The following is a 6507-nucleotide window of genomic DNA, read 5'->3' as shown; positions in this document are numbered from 1 at the left end:
ATTCCTATAATTGTCAAGTTATCAACAAACATAGTTGCGTGGTAGGATGGGTGTAATGCTAATTTTAGAATCAGAAAGGCCTCTATTTAAATCCTGCCTTTACACTTAGCTATGTTACCCTGGACAAGGTACTTCTGGTTTCATTTCACAAATTCTTCAATTTTATGTATTAAGTCGCTGGACTGTTTATGTATTTATTAAGCACTTTGTATAGTGCCAGGGACTTTGCAAATCATAGGGAATAGAACAAATTTAAAAAATCAAGTCCCTGCTTTCAAGGAAATCACATACAATTATTTAGTGGAGGGAATTCTCATATCTACAAAAACTTATCTTTATGAAATAGCCCTCTGCTCACAACCTATTGACAAGAGGGGTCAGCTTAAAGCTGTTGAAGGATGATTAAGGCAACTTTCCCCCTTACACTTATGGTTCTTTTTCCCCTAGAAAATTCCTGTTTTATATTTAAAATCAAACTAGAGATAATAACCTACAGCTAAATCTCAACATCACTTCTCATCATCAACTCCCCCACACACGCAATTATCTTCAGCTAAGGAAAATTCAGCCCAATAGGTAAGTATATAGGAATAAAGTTGGGGGTTTTTAATGAACCTCAGCAGTCTGTATTCTCAGAACAGAGATGATCAGAAAGAGATTACAAGGGACCCTAACCTGACATTTTGTACAGGTGGTGATGATTGGCAGCTCTATTGACCATTTGCAGTTTCAGGTTACAGTTTCCAGTCACAGTTCCAGGGAAGAGAGAAATGCTACTGGTCATTACAAAAAAGTAGAGCCTCTAATCACATTACCAGATTAAAGAGTAGCTCCACTCAGGATTGCAAGGGACCATGGGCCCTTAACTGGGTAAAAATAATACTATAGACCAGAATAGGGACTACATCTCTCTGGATCAAACTACCTTGGAAACACCAAAAACTTGCAGACCTCCAGAACTAGTTTTGAAAACTTGATGTCTTTGAAAACTTGAAAAAAAAAGTCTAAAGCTTGGAAAAGTTCTTTCTCACCCAAGGTAAGTGAGGTTCAAATTTAACATAAATTTAAAAGTCAAGAAATAGGCTGGGGAAATGATCAAACAACAACAGAACTGCAGTATAAAAAACTGTAACGGTGGCAGGGAAAGATCAAGACAAAAATTCCAAATAATACAACAAGGTGAAAACAAGTACCAACTAAACATCAAGGGGAAAATGTTTGAACACAAGCCTATCAGGAATTCCTGAAAGAGTTAAAGAAAGAGATATTAGAAAATAAGAAAAGAAATTAAGAGTGATGCAAAAAATATATGAAAAGAGAGAGTAAACTGATGAGCTGAGTACAAATTGAAATATGAATTTCTTGCTTTTTTGCAATATGACAAATGTAGAAATGTTTTACATGATTTCACATGTATAGTTGATATCATATATTTGTCTTTTTAGAAAATGAGGGAAGGATGAGAGGGAGAGAATCTTGAACTAAAAATTTTAAAAAAGGAAAAAAGTTAAAAATAAATAATATTTGAAAAAAAAAGTAATTTTTAAAAAGCATACCTAAAAATAGAAAAAATATGCATATATTTTTGGTTTCAGATATTTATTATTTCTTTGTAATGAGGTGTCAGCAATTTTGCAAGTGAAGAGGTACTTCCCATAGTTCAATTTGGGGATGAGATGAACACATGAAATAAGCATATCTTTTCTTTCCCTCTTCTATTCCATTCTTTCTTTCTCAGCTTATGAATGTAAAAAGTCATCTCCCTTTTGTCATTGATAACTCTCCTTATATTGGACTTTCTTCATGAAACCCATTGGAATAGTGTGAATGACATATAAATAAAATTGGTTTCTGCAGAGAAATGAGTTGTTTATACAACAAATAGAATTTTATCAACGTGATAAACTTTAGAACCCAAGAAGCAATATATCCTCAGCTTTGGTTTTTCACAGAGTAGTATGGTATATGGGCCTTAAATCTGGTGTGTATCTAAAAGGCAAACTATATAATTCAAGGTCAAGTGTTAAAAAGGGGACATGGAGATAAAAATGTCTGCACAAATTTCGCTGGTTATTGCAAGCAAAGTGCTATGTGAACTTCAAACTAATATAAAAATATGTTGTTATTAGTGTAACTAATTTTTATTTTGGGGAAAAAACCTTCGCACTATCTACATTTAAGGAAGTTGTGCTTTAAGTAGATGCTTCAGACAATAGCTACTCCTATCAGTAAATGTTCATCTCATCTCAATTCTTACAGATTTGAAATAAGGCAAGAGAGATGAAAATACTTTCCATAATCAAACTGAAAGAAAATGTCATAAAAAAGGGCTTTAAAAACTTGACTTTAATAAGAATCATAACTTACATTTATAAAATATTGTTACATTTACAAATATTTTTCACAAAATGTGTATAATTTTCATTTTTAAAATTCAGAAAAAATGAAGTTTCAAAAGATTGTAGTTTTCATTTTCTACTATTCCATACTGTATGTTGAGAATAACTCTTTCGTAAGACTTCAAGATTGTTTTACCTTTGAGCTAAACATAGTTCCCAATAATCCATAATTCAAGAATGCTTCAGTGAATCTTTAGAGTATTACTTCTCTCTCCTTGTTTACAATGCATACTTTTAAAGGGATAAGAGACCTCAGGGCCCAGCTAAGGCATTCTATACCCCACAAAAGAATCCTCGCCCTAACATAAAACAACAATTTATTCAGCCTTTGCTTGAAGAGCTCCAATAAATTTCTGTATGTGGAAAAAAAACCCTTTTACCTTCTAAGGCATACCATTACAATTTAAATAACTTTAATTACTAGGAAGCTTTTTGGTTTTTGTTTTTGTTTTCCTGACATCAAATTTAAATTTGATTTTGTAATTTCTTACCATTGTTCCTTGTTTTACTATATGGGGACAGACAGAAAAAACAATCTAATTCCTATTCTGAGAGAAATCCCTTCAAATACTGAGGGACAGATAGAAGGACCCCACCCAAATCTTCCCATCCCCAGTTCCTTTAAAGGGTCCTCTTATAAAATGAATTCAGCATGTTGATTGTATTCCTTTTAATATGCTATAGCTTACCTTTCCTAAATTGTGGTACATAGCATTGAAATCAATAATGTAGCTATGACTGGACATAGTATGGAGGAGCTATTGCCTCCTGATTCCTAAAACAATAATTATCTAAATGCAATTCTAATTTACATTATTTTTTTTTTTTGGTTTCCATAAAACATTGCTGCTTCATATTGAGCTTTTATTCTATTTAAAAAAAGAAAACAGGGCAGGTAGGGGGTGCAGTAGATTGAGCATTGGCCTTGAAGCACTGGACCTGAGTTCAAATGTGATCTCAGATACTTAACTTCTTAGCTGTGTTACCCTGGACAAGTCACTTAACCCCATTACCTTAAATTTTTTAAAAATTTAAAACAAGAAAACAGATATTCCAACAAACTTCTACCTAACCATGATTCCGAATACTATGAAAAGTATGTTAGCTCACTTTTTGCTTATTTTTAATCATGCTCATAGGGCAATTTGCTTTATGATAAATATGACTTCAATGCTGGCAGACTGAGCATATTCCAGATTTTATTTGGTAGTATATACAATATCCCACTATTCTTAAATAATATTTATAGCTAATTTTAATTAAGTAAGTTAAAACAAGAAGCTAGTTGTTAATATCACTGAGTAGGATCATAGATTTGAATCTTAGAGATCACCCAGATCAACATCATTGTTTCATAGATGTAGAAAGTAATGTTCATTAGAGGCTGAGTAATTTCCCAGAAGTCATGCATAGTATCCTCTGTATCCAAATTTACTCTTTCCACTGCAAGATACATAGATGTTCTGTGTCAACTCCATTAATTTGATGGGATTCTTGAAGTCAACTGATGCCCCTGCCTTCCAGTATCCAAAATTAATTGTTGAGTCTTTAAAATATTTCCTTTATTTATCATTGCATCATTAGAGAATATGTTTGTGCTCACTTCAGCAGCACATATACTAAAATTGGAATGATACAGAGAAGATTAGCATAGCCCCTGCACAAGGATGACATGCAAATTTATGAAGAGAATATGTTCTTGAGCATCTAGGTATTTTAGATCATCTAGTCTAAACCTTACCTGTTTTGAGATGCTCACTACAGCAGATTTGGCAAGTAGTCATCCAGTGCTGTTTGAAAATTTCTAATGATGGGGAACTCACCATCTCTTAAGTTAATATATACCTTATAGATGTTTAATTGTTCCATGGTTTTTCCCTATTTAAGGCTAAAACTCTCCTTTTCTTCAACTTGTCCTCTTTTATCCTGATTCTACCCTCTGGAACTCAACAGGTAGCTCTGTAACACAAGAAAGCAAAGATAAGATACCACATCAGTTTTTTTTTCTTCCAATAGTGAATGCCTCTAGTCATTGTCAGTGCTTATATGACATTCTTCAATCCTCTTACATTTTTTTATTGGTACTATTTGGAACATGCTCAAGTTTATCAGTGTTTTGTTTAGTTTTTCCTAGACATGATTTCCAAAAGATATTATAGACTCATACTGAAATTATAGTCCATTCAGATCAAAATATCTGTGTCCCACATTTTGTTATTAAAGCCTGATTCTCCCACCTTATACAGTTACTTTTAAAAAATCAAATGTAAGACTTTATACCTACTTGATTTCATCTTGCTGATTTAGTACAATGTTCTCTGCTGTCATGGCGTTCATTCTTAACTTGAATCTCTAGTCCATCATTTTCTCTATTCACTATAGCATTTTGTCATCTGAAAATCTGTTTAACATGCTATTTGTTAGGGGCAGTTAGGTGATGCAATGGGTAGAGCATTGGCCCTGGAGTCAGTAGGACCTGAGTTCAAATTTGACTGCAGGCACTTAATAATTACTTAGCTGTGTGACCTTGGATAAGCCACTTAACCCCATTGCTTATAAAAAAAACCTATCTATTTTTTTTATCTAAGACATTGGTAAAAAGATTCAGAAGCAGACATATTTTCTATTATGCTCTATTTATTTCAACAAATTCTCACTAACTGCTAAAAAATAATGTCCCTGTGTAAAAGATTTCCTTGAAGCTGAGTGGTAGAAGAGATTACTATTATTTATATTTAGTCTGAAAGAAATCTCTATGAATTTGCATGCCATTTTCCACATGAATACTAAGATCAGTGTCAACTTTGTACATATAATTCTAGGGTAATTTTGTGATTTGGGATGACACTTATAGTCTACGAAATTGGCATATTTTCCCAGATGTTGTCAAACATACTCTGGCATCCTTGTTTCAGCTCTCTTGTCTCCTTTTCATTGAATTTATTTATAGTTTGGAAAAAAATCATATTCATAGTAAAAATGCATCATTTAATTTTTCTCTTCCCTGTTAATTTTTAAAAATTAATTGGAATAAAATTGTATTTATATTTCTACTCAACTCAATTCAATAAACATTTATTAAGTGCCTGCTATGTGCCACACATTTTACTTAGCTTTGGGGATACAAATCATATAAAGAAAGATAGTCTTAATTATCAAGGAGCTTATAATCTAATGGAGAAGCTGTTATTTGTATGTTTGTTTTGCTTGTTTGTTTGCTTGTTGTGGATGAGCTTCAGTCTTGTCCAAGTGTTTGTGGAAGAAATACTGGAATGGTTTGCTATTTCCTCCTCCATTAATGAGGGGAGATAATACATACAAAGAATCTGGAAAGGCTGGGATGTTGAAAGCCGAATTGTAGTTTGAAAGCAAAGACACTTGGGAGTCTGATTTCTACCCTCTATAAAAGAAGGTTTTGCAAGTAGATAACATTCCACCTTCCAATCCTTTAATCAGAGAGTAAAAGAGGCCGAGAAAGGTGAAGCTGATGAGTAACCCAGGCTTTTGTTAACACCAATCTGTTAAGATAAGCAGACAAAACTGCTTTTGAAGAAACAAACAAAAAATCATTAATCACCAACTATATGCAAAGCACTTTGCTAAGTACTATATGATATATAGAAAAGACTATTCATAGAAAAGTATTTTTAACATCCCTGTCTTTGTTGGATGTCTATTTATGTTGTTTGTTGCTATTAGTTGTTGTTTGTCCTTTGTTTTCAAAGAGGACCAAGACTTCAGAGAGGTGATGCCATAACTTGCAAATGAATTAGATTTATGTGAGGAAGGGCTGTGCAAAGTCACCAGTCTCACTTTTTTTTTTCTCCAGTCATCCAGATCCAGTGTCAAGATAAAGTAAAAGGAATCATAATGAAACTGAGACTGGCCATCTGGAGGTTAAATTAATCAGTCTAAAACACTCATTAAACAGCTATTATGTTCTAAGAACTTCAACTTTTCTTATCCTGACTATGCTTATAATTCAATGTACCTTATTCCCATATCCACTTTAGACCAAGAAAGAAACTGGGAAAAAATGGGAGGGAGGAGTTGTTTGGATCAAAATATTTAGAGAACAATCAAGAAATATGTTAGTATAGGCAAGAAG

General features: G+C 33.0%; 1 non-coding gene across 1 annotated transcript; it reads left to right on the top strand.

Moving 5' to 3' along the window:
- The first annotated feature begins 3994 nt into the window (after positions 1 to 3994).
- On the top strand, positions 3995 to 4101 carry LOC141496750 (U6 spliceosomal RNA). The gene has a single exon (XR_012471147.1). It is a non-coding gene; the product is annotated as a U6 spliceosomal RNA (small nuclear RNA).
- Positions 4102 to 6507: the final 2406 nt, after the last annotated feature.

Source organism: Macrotis lagotis, chromosome 8 (genome assembly GCF_037893015.1).
Source record: "Macrotis lagotis isolate mMagLag1 chromosome 8, bilby.v1.9.chrom.fasta, whole genome shotgun sequence".
Classification (NCBI taxonomy): domain Eukaryota; kingdom Metazoa; phylum Chordata; class Mammalia; order Peramelemorphia; family Peramelidae; genus Macrotis; species Macrotis lagotis.
This window is presented reverse-complemented; position numbering and strand designations above follow the sequence as displayed.